The sequence below is a fragment of the Telopea speciosissima genome, chromosome 2 (assembly GCF_018873765.1).
Source record: "Telopea speciosissima isolate NSW1024214 ecotype Mountain lineage chromosome 2, Tspe_v1, whole genome shotgun sequence".
Classification (NCBI taxonomy): Eukaryota; Viridiplantae; Streptophyta; class Magnoliopsida; order Proteales; family Proteaceae; genus Telopea; species Telopea speciosissima.
In genome coordinates this window covers 29,989,277-30,005,197 of record NC_057917.1, presented here as the reverse complement: position 1 = coordinate 30,005,197, position 15,921 = coordinate 29,989,277, and positions in this window count along the sequence as shown.

Here is a 15,921-nt window from a genome sequence, read left to right as displayed (position 1 = left end):
AGCCTGAAACAAGTGGGTATTTATAGGCTAAGTGGCTTGAATTAATTAAGAATCCAAGTAAGGATCGGATTCAACAATCCATATATAACCCAGTATGATAGATGTAAATCCGGTATGCTGGATCACCTAATTTTCGTTTTAAACAGAGGAATAACGGTCAAATATAAACACAGTAATACACTGATCCGGTATGCTGGATAGCCATCCGATATACCGGATCAGGAAAATATGCAGGCAGGCAGGATCCGGTATGCTAGATCCTTATCTAGCTTGATTAGGAGAGCCACTGTGACCATTTTCCTAAGATTTCCATTAATCCGGTATGTTGGATGAGAATCCGGTACGTCGGATTGGGCATTTTTAGTGTAAATAGTCCAATGTTAAAAAGGGTTTAGTTTGGGAGGCTTCCAACAAGGACATTCTAAATGGATGTATGCATGCGTGTGTACATTACATCAATTGTGACTTAAATATTACACATGTTTAATTATAAAGTCTTCAAATCTTCAATCTTCAAAATGCTTAAAGCCTTTTAGCTTTAAGGTTTAACTTCCATGTCTTTGAGATGTCTTTGAGCAATGTTCTTGTAATGTATACAATCTTGTGTATGTTCTTGTAATGTATTTATATACGCTCTCCCTCACTTGGTGCTATGCTTCAAATCTAAATAACTTAAACACAAGCATTAGTCCAAGGGTAGCCTTAATTGTTATCATCAAAACATCTATGTCATCATGAAGATGACTTGGAGGGGCCATTTGTATTTTCCTAACAATCTCCCCCTTTTTGATGATGACAAATAATCCAAGTGTGAATAAAATAATGGAGCAGATAGCAATGCATAAAAGCAAGAACAATTTGATCATTATCAAAACATGTGGATTACACCAAATCAAATAGTACCATTACAATTTATTCCAAACCCCAATACTTCTCCCCCTTTGTCATTGTCAAAAAGAGGGGCATTTCTCATCATGCATGAGGATCAAAGGGTGGAAGAGGTGGAATAGAGCTTGAGGCACCACGAAAAGGTGGTCGAACTCCTTAAGGAGTGGCTCTCGGCTTGTCAAGAGAGAAATGACCAAGATTGAAAGCAAGTGAATGAATAGCATTTAGGATTTTGTCTTGGCACACATTTAAAGAGTCAAATCCGGTCCTCACATCATTGCGAAGAGATGTCACATCCTCTTGAATTCATTGTTGACCAAATTCAAGTTCCATGATACGAGTATTTGCTTCGTCCAGGTAATCATCGATGCTTGACACCCATTCTTATAAGGATGCCGGTATGCCTTCTTGTGCTTGACGAGGAGGGGGCACATTTGCATCCAAATCTTCTTCTTCTTCAACAAACACATCGAATGAAGGGGGAATAGCAATTGTGTGGAAGCTATTTCGAGTGATGTGTTGAAAGGTGATGGTGGATTCCTCCTCTTGAGTAAGATCAATATCAAAAACTCGAAAGAGACGAGTGAGAAGCCTCCCATAGGGTAGATTAGTATGCTTTTGGGGGTGAGCACAAGATTCCATATACCTCATAATGAAGTATGGAAGACAAGTGGGTGTATTGGTATATACACAATAAGTGAGGTAGGCTTGAGGGGTGAGACACTTATTTCGATCGCCTCCCCGAGGGATAAAATTGTGTTGAATAATATAGCAAATGACATGGGAAATAAGGCGAAGTCTTCCAGTTACCACGGTTGCCGCCTGAGGATCATATTGCTTTAAGATGGACGAGTAAACTTCTTCATGGTTGATGAAGTCTCTAAAGATAATGCTTTTTGGAATCCAAAAATGCAAGGCGCAAGAGAGTCCAAGATGGCGAGCAAAATCGGCAATGGAAAGCTCTATGTGAACACTCTTCACATAAGAGTGGAGTTTCAAAGAATCATCCGCCCCGCTGAAGTAGAGATTGGAATAAAAGTATTTGACTAATTGAGGGTAGCACGGTTCAACCATATTGAGAAGAGGTTCCCAACCAATATCTTTAAACATTTCCTCAAGTTGAATACTATTAAAGGAAAAGATGTCAACTTCACGGCCTTCTTCGATTTTTCGTGCAAGATAGAGGAGCCAATTTGCATGACATTCTGAAGAGCGAAAGAGACGATCTTCTCCTGGAGCATATGGTTGTCTCGAGGAGCTTCCGGTTCTTCCCCTTTTGGATGGTTGTTGCCTTTCGAGCATAACATCCTTGCCTCTTCTACTCATATTGAAAGAGAGGTTTGAAGGAGAGAAAGAGAGAGAGAGAAATTTAAGTATCTAGATAGAGTGAGACTAGAGAGTGAAGGTGGAGTGAACAGTGATCTAGAAAATGACAAAATGAGAGATTTAAATAGGCTTGAAATCAAATGTAACAGCCATAAAACGATCAGAAAACCAATGATCCGGTATACCGATTGACGATCCGGTATATCGTTTCAAGCAATAACGGTAAAAAACTGCCAGATATGCTAATCCGGTATACCGTTTTGTGATCCAGTATACCGTTTCAGGCAAAAACAGTGAAAAACAACAATTTTGAAATCATTTTCAGTTATTCAAATGGGTCACACAAGCCAAGTTCTCTTCTAAGAGAGCAGAATCTTTCTTCACTTAAGGGTTTTGTGAAGATTTCCGCAAGTTGCTTCTCGGTCTCAATATAGTCAAGTCGGATTTCACCTCTTTGAATTGTATCACGTAGAAAGTGATGATGAATGTCAATATGCTTAGCTCAAGAGTGTAAAATCAGATTCTTGCTAAGGTTAATTGCACTTGTGTTATCACATTGGATAGAGGAAGTGTCAAATTTAACTCCATAGTCTTGGAGAGTTTGCCTCATCCATAGCATTTGTACACAACAACGTCCTGCGGTGATGTATTCAGTTTCGGTGGTAGATAGAGCAACTGAGTTTTGCTTTTTACTAAACCACGAAATCAAAAATGATCCTAAGAAGTGACAAGATCCACTTGTACTCTTACGATCAACATGACAATCGACAAAGTCGACGTCAGAGAAGCTAATAAGGTCAAAGTCATTGTCCATAGGGTACCATAGGCCAATGGTTGGAGTTCCTTTCAAGTTCTTAAAGATCCTTTTTACAGTACTCAAATGGGATTGCATAGGTTTGGCTTGGAACCTAGCACAAGCATAAACACTAAACATTATGTCTGGTCTACTAGCCGTTTGGTAAAGTAAACTACCTATCATACCTCTATATTTTGTTGGGTCAACTAGGGTTCCATCTTCATCCTTAGATAAAGTTACAGATGTACTCATTAGAGTACTGGATGACTTCTGTCCATTGATGTCAAACTTCTTTAATAATTCCTTAAGATATTTAGTTTGACTAATGAAAATCCCATTAGGGGTTTGTTTTATTTGAAGTCCTAAAAAGAAGTTCAATTCACCCATAAGACTCATCTCAAATTCACAACTCATACTCTTACTAAAATAATGACAGAGAGATTCATTTGTAGATCCAAATATGATGTCATCTACATATATTTGAACAAGAATGAAGTCTTTATTCTTATGTTTTACAAAGAGAGTTGTATCTATCTTACCCATTGTAAAACCATCATCGATTAAAAAATTTCTTAGCCTGTAGTACCATGCTCTGTTTCAAGCCATACAAGGCTTTCTTCAGCTTGTATACATGGTTCGAAAACTTAGGGTCTTCGAATCCAAGTGGTTGGATGACATGTACTTCTTCATTGATGAAGCCATTTAAGAATGCACTCTTCACGTCCATTTGATGTAACCTGAAATTCTTATGACAAGCAAATGCAAGCAACATTCTAATCGATTCAAGTCTTGCTAAAGGTGCATAGGTCTCATCGAAGTCAATGCCTTCTTGTTGGTTATAGCCTTGGGCAACCAGTCTAGCCTTGTTTCTAGTTATGTTACCATCTTCATCAAGTTTATTTCTAAATACCCATCTGGTTCTAATAATCTTGGAGTTCAAGGGTCTTGGCACTAAGTCCCAAACTTGATTCCTTTCAACTTTGTTAAGCTCTTCTTGTATAGCAATTATCCAATTACTATCCAAAAGTGCTTCTTTAATATTCTTGGGTTCAATGGTAGAAATGAAAGCCACATTGGAACAAATATTTTGGATTTTACTCCTAGTTTATATACCTTTATCTAGGTTTCCAATGACAAGGTCAAGGGGATGGTCTTTAACAGTTCTAATCTCTTTAGGAAGTTGATGTACTTGATCATTAGGTTCATCTAAAGTAACTTTTTCAACTCTTTTCCTAATTTCAAGTAATTCATCTTCATCATCTTCTTCTAGGTCTTTATACCTTTCTTTTGCCATAGATTCGTCAAATCTAACATTCATAGACTCTTCCACAATTAGTGATCTTTTATTAAACTCTCTATATGCTCTACTATTTGTGGAATAGCCTAGAAAGATACCATCATCAGTTTTTTCTTCAAACTTTTCTAAGTTATCCTTAGTATTAAGAATGAAACAAGTACAACCAAATACTTTGAAATAATCAACTTTAGACAATTTGTTATGAAACAATTCATAAGGTTTCTTTAACAAGATAGGTCTTATCAAAACCTGGTTTAACACATAACAAGATGTGTGAACAGCTTCGGCCCAAAAATACATAGGCAAGGAATACTCATTGAGTATTGTCCTAGTTGTTTCTTGGATAGTTCTATTTTTCTTTTCAACCACACCATTAAATTATGGTATTCTAGGAGCCGAGAAATTATGTGTTATACTTTATTTTCGACAAAACTCACCAAATTCTTCTATGTTATCAAATTCACCTCCATGGTCACTTTTTTTGGAAGTGAGCAGTAACCCTTTTGATTTTGTATTCTCTTGCAAAGAGCTACAAACTCCTCGAATGCATCATTTTTATGCTTGAGAAAGAGGGTCCATGTGGATTGGGAGTAATCATCTACAATAACAAATATGTACTTCTTACCTCCAAAGCTTGTGGTTTATATATGTCCAAACAAGTCTAAGTGAAGTAATTATAGAGGTCTTGAGGTAGCAACAAAATTAATGGCCTTATGAGAAGCTTTTGTAAGTTTACTTCATTGACATGCCCCACAAGTGTATTGCTTATCAAAATTCAACTTAGGTAAGTTTCTTACCAAGTTCTTAGAGAAAATGGATCTAATTATCTTAGGATTAATATGTCCCAATTTTCTATGCTATAAGGTTGCATCATCAAACTTAGATATGAGACAAGCATCATGAGAGTTTACATTAAATGTACAAATATAAACATTATTTTTTCTACAACCCTCAAGAATCATGTTATCATTAGAATCTTTAATCTCACACTTGGAGGCATTAAAGTTAATAAAATAGCCATTATTGCATAGTTGACTTACACTAAGTAAGTTGTACTTAAGGTTATCAACTAGGCTAACATTAGAAATTACTGTACCTCCAAATTTAATCGATCCATTTTCAATGATTCTTCCTTTGCTGTTGTCTCCGAAAGATACCCATCCTCTTCTTTGTTTCTTGAGTTCTGAAAACAACTTTGGGTTGGATGTCATATGCTTCAAGCAACCACTATCAATATACCATTCCATGTTGCTTAAGTACACCTACAAGACAAGAATGCTTAATAAAACTTTGGTCCCCATTAAGTGTTGGGTCCATCATTGTTAGTATTATACATTCCTCTTGGTCTCCACACCGTTTGGTGACCATTTGCCTTTTGGTTCCCATACCAACTTGTGTATGATTGAGAGTTTCAAGGCCTTTGGTTTTGAGGTATTCTATATGAACCTTGGTTATTGAGTGGTCTTTGCACCTTAGTTGGAGTTCTAGTTGATTTTGGTATCTTTGGATGACTCCTCCTATTTTGACCATTATAAGGTCTTCTAGGATAGTGGAAGGATTGATGATGACATTCTCAAATAGTATGTCCCTTTTTGTTGCAATTATTGTATACAATAATTTTAGGGTTATGCAGAGTCTTCCTTTTGGGATTTGGTTTGCTAAATTGAGGAGTTTTCTTTCTAGCATAACATTCTTCAATTGAGTGTCCTTTCTTTCTACAATAGTTGTAAAATTTTTTCGTTACTTTCTTACTTGTTATTTTACTTGAACTTGCCTCTTTGGTGTGATTTGAATATTTGTTCACATTATAGCCTACTCCTTCCTTATTGAAGGGTGCCTTGGAGACATTTTCAAGTAAGATATCAAGGGTCTTTTTATCATTTATAAAGGACTCTAAGGCTTTACACAATTTCTCTTTTTCTTCTTCCAAGATATTTACTTGAGAAGTTAGAGTTGTGTTTTGGTCTTTGAGAATGTTTATTTCTTTTAAGAGATTTTTCTTAGTAGTAGCTAGTTCCATATTACATTGGTAAAGATCTTTAAAAGTTTCTTCTAATTCTAAAAAATCCTTATCTTTATGAGAAGGGGAAGTAGGAGTTACCTCATTTTGGGTTTCTTCATCTTCAATAGCCATGAGTGCCAAATTTGTTTGTTCTTCTTCTTCTTGTGATGCTTCATCCTCATCCTCTTCATCACTTGAGTCAAAGGAGTGTTCAGCTTTGTATGCGTTCTTATATTTCTTTATCATTGGACAATCTCCTCTGTAATGTCCTGGCTTCCTACATTCATAGCATACAATATCTTTTGAAGAAGTATCGTGTTATCCTTAGAGACATTCTAACCTTTTGGTCTTTAGAAAATCTTTTCTTGTTGAATGAAGTTTTACCCTTGTTCTTCAAGAATCTTGAAAACTTCTTGGATGGATAGGTAATTTCATCATCCGAGAGTTCTTCATCATCATCGATGATGTCATAGGTTTTGAATGCAACAACTTTCTTCTTTGGTTATTTAGGCTCATCCTCCTTGGTGTTTTGTTTGAGCTCCATCTCATGAGTTTAGAGTGATCCCAACAGCTCATCTAGACTTAGTTTGTCGATGTCCTCTGATTCATTTATTGTTGTAATGTTGGGTCTCCATTCTTTTGAGAGAGATCTCAAAATCTTTCGAACGTTCTCACCATTGGAGTAAACCTTTCCTAAACCTTTCAACTTATTCACAATATTAGTAAAGCGAGTGAACATGGCATATATATCTTCATCATTTTTTATTTTAAACAGCTCATATTCATTTACTAACATATCAATTTTAGATTGTTTCACTTCGAAAGTACCTTTATAAGTAACAACAAGTTTATCAAACATCTCCTTAGCGGAGTCACACATACATGTCTGTTATATGCTTTTTCTCCTAAGGCACACTGAATATAGCTTATAGCTACATAGTTGAGTTGAACCTTTGCTTTTTCAGCTGGGGTCCGCTCTTCCTTGGGCTTGTCTATAGAGTTTGGTCCATTTTCAATGACTTCCCATGCATTAATATTAATAGCGCACATGAAGTTCTTGAAGCGATTCTTCCAATAGGAGAATCCTTCACCTTTAAAGAAGGGAGGTCGGATAATGTTATATCCTTCAACCTTGCGATTGACAGAGGATCCCATGGTCTTAATACTCTTTGTTAGATTAAAAATAATCACGGTCTTGAGCTCCTGCTCTAATACCAAATGTGAATTCACCTAAAGGGGGGGTGAATAGGTGAATCTAGGGAATTATAAAAACTTATGCAAAAATTAAAATAAATCACCAAAGTAAAGACAAACAATGAATAAAAGTGACATAAAAGATTTATAATGATTCGGCCAACACTTGCCTACATCCACTCCTCTCACCTTAGAGAGAATTTCACTATGTCAAATCTTGAGTAAGAGCAAGAGGACTCATACAACTCTTGAAAAAATGAGCAAGAGGACTCTACAACAACCAATCTTGATTATTGAGCAAGAGGACTCAATAACAAACAATCTTGATTATTGAGCAAGAGGACTCAAAATAATATATAAAATATAAATAAATACTAAGATTGAAGTTACCTCAACCTTAGTGAAGCTTTGTTACCTTTCAAACTATGAAGCTTTATGCAAAATGAGTGAAGGAAGCTAAGTGAGACTTGAATGCCTTGAATGAGTGCTTGAATTCTCACTTGAGATTGACTTATCTTTGGAGGCTCTTAATTATGATTAGTAGTGGTGTTTAGAATCTTAAACAAGTGGGTTTTTATAGGCTAAGTGGCTTGAATTAATTAGGAATCTAAGTAAGGATCGGATTCAACAAGCCATATATAATTCGGTATCTTTGGATGTAAATGGGTATGCCGAATCACCTAATTTCCTTTTTAAACGAGAGGAATAATGGTCAAATATAAACACAGAATACACTAATCCGATATATTTGGATAGCCATCCGGTATGCCGGATCGGGGAAATATGCAGGCAGCAGATCCGGTATCTTTGGATCCTTATCCACTTGCTTAGAAGAGCCATCGTGGCCATTTTCTGAGATTCCCATTAATCCGGTATCTTGGATGGGAATCCGGTATGGCGAATTGGGCATTTTTAATGTAAATAGTCCAATGTTAAAAAGGGTTTGGTTTGGGAGGGTTCCAACACCAAAAAGTCAAATGTCGAAGGGGTCAAATTACCACCTAAGGACATTCTAAATGGATGTATGAGTGCGTGTGTGCATTACATCAATTGTGACTTAATATTACACATGTTTAATTACAAAGTCTTCAAATCTTCAATCTTCAAAATGCTTAAAGCCTTTTAGTCTTCAAGGTTTGACTTCCATGTCTTTGAGATGTCATTGAGCAATGTTCTTGTAATGTATATAATCTTGTGTATGTTCTTGTAATGTATTTGTATACGCTCCCCCTCACTTGGTGCTATGCTTCAAATCTAAATAACTTAAACATTAGCATTAGTCCAAGGGTGGTCTTATTTGTTATTATCAAAACATCTATGTCATCATGAAGATGACTTGGAGTGTATAGGGCCATTTGCATTTCCCTAATAGGAATTAATGGCAGCCATTCAATAAGAATTTACACATGTATAAGTAAAAACACATGCATATTAATAACCATCGACAAAAATTTGAGCATACACATCAATGGCTCTTATAATTTAGGCCTCCCTCATGACCCAAACAATGAATTGGATAAGTACAACCCTTGCATGCATAACTTACCCTGTCAGGACTGTGGTGGCTTCTAATATTTTTGGTCAGCTGGGTGTCATGTCCACATCCTGTCGGCTGACACACACCCAAGTCATGTATATACCTATTGCTTTAGTTAGAATCATGAAATCATGAAAGATGGCTCACTGTCGCAGTGCCCTCTCACTATTCATACCCTAATGTATCTAGATAGAGATAAATATAGATGATCATATGATAATGAGTCTAGCAATGTCCTATCGGCGTATGCAAAGTCCTATCACACAACCTTTACACTCATCTTTAATCGGAGGCCATAGATATGTCTACTAACCTAGACCAATCCATGTCATACATATTTTGTAATCAAAGAGGGATACTGAAACACTCTCACAACATATCATGGATGGCATCAAAGAACATAACTAATCACCATTAATTATAAGTGATTATGAGATGACAACATATTTATTACAAACAATAAAAAATCCCTCCCAATAAAAATAAAACTAATAACTTTCTATGAATTATGGGTGCATCAATCATGCCATGGCCCTACTAAATACCACGTCTCGATCATCTCCTCCACCTTTTCAAGTCTTCAAAGTTGGTGATTTGCATCTCCATAAATTTTGAGCGTCATATGTGGATCATCATCAACATGGCCTGGGAGTCCTAATTCCTCTAAAATTACAATGGAAACCTAGGAAAAAATTCTATACACTTTCTTTTCCATCATAAAGAAACCCCGTATAGAGAAACCAACCTACTATTTTGAGCTGCCCATGGGGTGTACATTTGTTTATAAAAAAAAAAGGGGGACAGAGAGACATCACATCCACCCATAAACCCAAAAAGAAACCAGCGCATCACATGCATAAATAAGCTATCCACATTATTAGAAACCCAATCCCATAATCAGCAAACAACCGCTAGCTCGGTTGGTTGGTGGCATTGCAAGTTGAGTGCATGCCCCCCAGGAGATTAAGGGATCGACTCTCTTGGATTACATGTGCCAAAAAAGGCACCCCCTCTCCCCTCCCCCTCACCCCCCCTTTAGTTGTAGATTATGGGCTTGTCTTAGCCTTCCCCCTTAGCTTATAGTTGACATATGGGCCTGAGTAGGATAGACAAAAAAAAAAAAAATCCCATAATCACATAGACAATGTAACATTATGTATGGGGCCCACAATCACATGGATTATTCCAGAAACAAAACATCACATCTCATATGAAATCATGTACTCAAAACCACAATAAAACCCAATTTATTCCCAAGTGGATGAAGGGAAGAATCTCTTCACCCATCTTCTTCCTCTAATCCACAAAACAATAAAATAAATAAAATATTCTATTTTATAATTTTTTTTTTATTTTTGGAGGGAAAAATACTACCAACATACTGGGCAGCAATCGCACACACAGGGCACCATGGATAGCAACATTGGGTGCACGTAGCTTGCACAGGGGCAAACCGCGGGCAGGTTGCAGCCTGCATCGCGCACGCTTTTGGTACAGGCCGCGGCCCTACCGCAGCCACGCACAACGTGCGCGAGTTGCAGGCCGTAACCCTACTGCAGCTGCCTACTGCGCGTGCGCTAGGTGCTTGCTGCGGGCAGGCAGGGGCAGCAGGGTGTGCGCAGGGAGGCTAGGGCACACATTTTTTTTTAATTCTGGAAAAAATAGGTTATTTACCCTATGATGGAATAAAATAAAATAATGTTAAAAAAATAAAATTCCATCATCTTATATGGACAAGGTTGTTCCAACAACCATAACCACCCATGTGCACATGGCTAGGTTGTTATAACAATCTTGCAATCAACCATGTGTCACATGGGAAAGTTGTTACAACCATTATAACAGCCCATGCGCAAAACATCCATCTCCATATTCATTCAAGAATAATTAATTCAAAAACATTGCTTCACACACATAACAATTACGTGCAATTAATTATATGATATTCATGGGTGAGAAAAGCGGCTCTGATACCAAACTGTAGGTCAAACTACAGTCCATGGGATCATCCATGCTTGCCATGGAAACTAATGACATGTTTTATTTGAGTCCCAACTCTTGGGATCTCCAGGGTTGTCCCCAGAGCACTCTAGGGTTGCCCTAGGGCACCCTATTTAATTTTTAGGGATTCTCATGGTCTCCCATGGGAACCCTAATGGTATTTGGTATAATTTTTTTTTACCAGATCCTTCTCTTTCTTGTCCCATAAAATTATGGGATCCCTAAGAGAGAAATTCCTTCTCTTTTTCATTCCATGGAAAGAGGGATCTATCCCATACCCGAATGCGCAGCGGAAAGAGATCAATTCGGGTTTCTTTTGCATCCAATGAATAATCACATAATTAAAACAACAGGAATTAACAGAAATTTGCTAAACTGAGGAGCCTCAAGTGTTGCTCCTCCAATAGATAGTGGTTCTTTCTCCAACGAGCACACCAGGTAAACAAATCTGAACCTCCAATGGTGCAACCAAGGTTCTCCAAGCCAATCCACGAGTCTCTTCAGTTCTTCAAGCACAGATCTAGGTTTCCAACACCCTAAGTCTCAAATACTAAAGAACAAGAAGAAGTAGAGAGAAGAGATCACAAGAGAGAGAGGGGGAGAGAACCAAAATCGTGGAAGAGGGGGGGGGCGGAACACTGCCCTAGGTAAAATGTGGAGCAACCCTCCTTCTACGTTTTTGGGTGTTTATAAAGACAGGGTTTCTAAAATCCTGATTGAGTCCCACTGAGAGTCAGACACTCTCTCTCCTCATTAGCTTGATCCTATTTAATCCTGAGGTCCTTCTAATTGGTGAAGAAGCAAAATCTAATAGGGAATAGTATAATTAATTAATCATTTTAATTTATGAATAATTATAATTAGCACCATATCCATTAATTAAATAAATAACCAATTATTTTAGTAAAATCCAAATAAACCCCTACATGATAATAAATCATCATGTACGAACCCTCCACTAATCAACACCATCATTATAGAATCTAGAGCATGTACACTAGTACTGCCAAACCCCATTCCATAGATCATGTCCATATAAGAGTGTCTATGTATATGATTGGGTCCCATAAAACTTGATAAAACATTTTAATTAAATAACATATAATCTAGGGAAAATTTCTCGGGCACCCCCTATAAGTATTCAATATGTCACGGACTTACCAAACTTGGTCAAAATGGCAACCTTCCCCCTGATGTTAAGCACAATTAGTACCCAAAGGTGAAATATCCATTTTACCCCTTAGTTATTTAAATAAAAAAACTATCATTTCATCTTCTTTCCTCTTCTTCCATATTCTTACTGTTTTGGACAATTGCTGCAAATCCATTTTGGGCGACCATCACCTACTCCGACTTTGGCGACCATTACCAGCGGCAATTCCAACTCCGATGACCATTACCAGTGGCAACAACAACAAATCCTCGGCGTAAACACTTTCTCCTTGAACCCATGGAGTGTTATCCATCAAGCCATCACTACTTCTCCATCTTACGGCTATAGTCTCAACAACGCCGGATTCTCAAACCCATTTTCGGTGGCTGGGAACACTGATCCGGGGGATGTAGTACTATCGTTTCCGTAGTTGGGAGAACATCATCCCATTGGGTATAGATACTTCGATTTAGGTGGCTCCACGGGTGGCGATTTTTGACTCGAATGAATGGATGGAGAGTTTAATGGGCAGCGGAGAGTCAACGGAAAGCTCAGAGCTTCATCCTATGAAATTCTTAAGCATCCACTTCATCCTATGATTTGAGGAGGGAAAAAAATCTGTAACCCCAAGTTTAAGAAAAATCTGTTCTTTAATCATGACCCAAGTTTAAGAAAAATCTATTCTTTAATCATGACCCCAAGCTTAAGAAAAATCTCCCATCCATCTAGACCCACCTCTAAGAGAGAAAAAAAAAAATCTGTAACCCAAACCCACAATTTTATTTGGAGACCCAAAACGAAAAAGGAACTGAAATTTGATGAGTCCATCTAGAACACCTTTGAGATTTTAGATTACATTACAAGAAAATCTGAGAGGGGGAGTTGCGGTGAATGGACGGGAGAGAGTTAGGTGTAGAGAAGACAGATTCACCGTTTTCAAGCTGGACTTCTTGTTTTAATGGGTCTTTCATATCGAAACCCTAAAACAGCACCAAAACAGGAACTTGGGTGTTGGGGAACGAAGAAAGAAACACAGAACAAATTTATCTGATCTATGAAAAAAAAAAATTTGCAGCAGAGATTCAGAGAAGGGGAACCATAGTAGGGTATTTTTTTTCTACTCTTCCTCCCCAATGATTTGCTTCTCTCTCCATTAATCAAATCCTAGCAATATAAACAAGTTGAGAGTCCACAGTGGAGACCCGAGAAGCGGTCAAACAAGGCGGAGCACTATAACACACGCAACTTCTTTACTCCCCCCTCGATGAACCCATCTTTCCTTTTACATTTCCGGTATTTCTTTTCTATCAGCAATGATTCTTTTCCGGCGAGATTACTCACTGTTTCATTCACCGTTAAAAGCAAAGATGAAGCGTTTCCTTCTTTGGGGATTAAGCCTTAAGGGTATAATGGGAAGTTCTGCATTTAGATGTAAGGGTATTATATGGAGTTCACTCTATGGTAAGGGTAATTTTGTCATTACAAAAGAATTAACAACTTAACTGCACAGACATAACGAAGTGGACTAAGTTGAAATAAAAACATAAAGTAAGGGTAGTCTGTGATATTTTTCCAAAGTTTGGTAAGTCCATGACATATTGAATACTTATAGGGGTGTCCATGAAATTTGCCCTATAATCTATCATTTTATGTAAAATAGGTTTTGCAAAAACCATTTCCAAAATGGCACTAGATCTAGATTCCGATCCGACCATTCACAGACAACCTCATACAACAAGTATTTGTCACATTTTTTTTTTCAAAAAATAATTTTTGGGAATAGTAACTTTACCTGAAATAGTTGAATGTAGCCAAATCTTCTACAGTAAGCAACAATCGATCTCTTCGTAGTGATGTGGCAACCCCCAATAATATTGAGTGATGATGTTGCAAAAAAAAATCAAGAACCAAGGCTCCCAATTCTCTAGGTCCAAACCCACGATTGTGACAAGTTTACTTCGAAATTTCATAGTATGGGTTGAGTTTGTGCCTTTTTATAAGGTATTTTATACCATTTCGGCGAGACAGTACAGAAGTACTGAAATCTCGTAAGAGAACTCATTTCAACAAGCTCGAGTTTTCCAAGATTTCATAGAGGTCTCGGCGAGATTTAGAACTATGGGTTTAAGAAATCGGTATCAGTATCGGTGTCAGACGATACCGATACAGATCGGCCCGTATCAGCTTGAAATGCTTCGAAACTTAAAAAAAAAATCTAAAGGCTCCATTTGTTTGACAGATATAAAGGGGTGGGAAAATTGTGCGGATGGGTGGTACATGTAGTGGGTTGGGTACTTGGGTTGACAAGGGAAGGGAAGGAAATAATGGAATATGTACTTTACAGTGGGGTGGGATTTGGTGGAGAGAGAGGAAATGGAGATGGGTGGGATTTTAAGGGAGAGAGGAGAGAGAGACACAAAATGAACTTTTCCATGAATAGTGCCCAAGTCCTACCATTTTGGTAGGACTTTGAAAGTGGGTGGGGTGGGAAAAAATGGGGTGCCACTTCATCAGACAAGAATAAATGCATTTAATGAGATTGTTTTGAAGTTTCCCACCTTACCTAACCAAACACATATATTTGTGCTTGGTGTTCCCCAATCGGGCGGTGGAGACCATGTTGAGTAACTCCTTCACTCACAAAATGTTTGCACATTCCAAGAACACCGACTTTGACTCACTTAAGTCTCAGTCATTGATGAACCAAAAAATGCGGTCACATTTTGCAATGATAGGGTCCTCATAGGTACAGGGTCTCGGTGACACATGTCTATCTCATCCTATATCTGACAGTAATACATGAGGGAATTGACAAAGTAGATTCTTCGTCAATACACACTTCAAACATGTGAGTACTCGCATTCGTACCCTGACATCACATGTCTAAGCATACCCAATGTGACGACCATATGATAAGGGTGCCCAACCCAAACCCTAGTCGTGACTACCATTTTAAGTATAACTTATAGACACATAATGCTCAAAAAGTTTATATCGCATGTGATAATATTAAACCAAAATGTACACATGGTTCAATACAAAGTAAACCGGTCCAAACTAAAACAAACCGGATTTGATTGACACATTAATCCAACATATTGTTGTATACACTCACACACACTATATATATCTATGTTTCCTATAAAAATACGTACTCTTCTTTTTTGTCAAACTTTTTAGTTTCCCAAAATAACCCCTGGCTCCCCTTTCAAACTCTCTTTCCCATGCCAAACAGCCTGGTACCCTTTCAAACAAAGGGGCACCATGTCAAGCGTAATGGGTTTTTCAGAAAAATGAATTTCTCCATGGCATATACTCGCCGAAACTTTGGGAGCACGCACCACCTCCTATTTTACTTTCTCAAATTTGAGATGCGTTACAGCAACCCAAACACCTTAGGGATATTTTTTTAGAATATTCCAGTAAAGTTTGACAACAAAAAAAAAGAAATAGTACGGGAATCAGATTTAAGAAATAAAAATTTTAAGAATCATAGTTGAGGTTTCCTGAAATCGACCCACTAACCATCTCATACGCAAGCTCTGAGAGAGAATGTTGGAATCCCCTCCAATGCCCAAGACACACCCGAGTCCCCTCTCAAATCCTCATTCCCACGCGAACCGACACATCCCCTACTCTTCCCACTTTCCCTCTCATGCGCAGGGATTGTTGGAATTTTTCAAAATATTGATGTGGACTTTTAGTCCCACATCGGCTATGAAAGGAA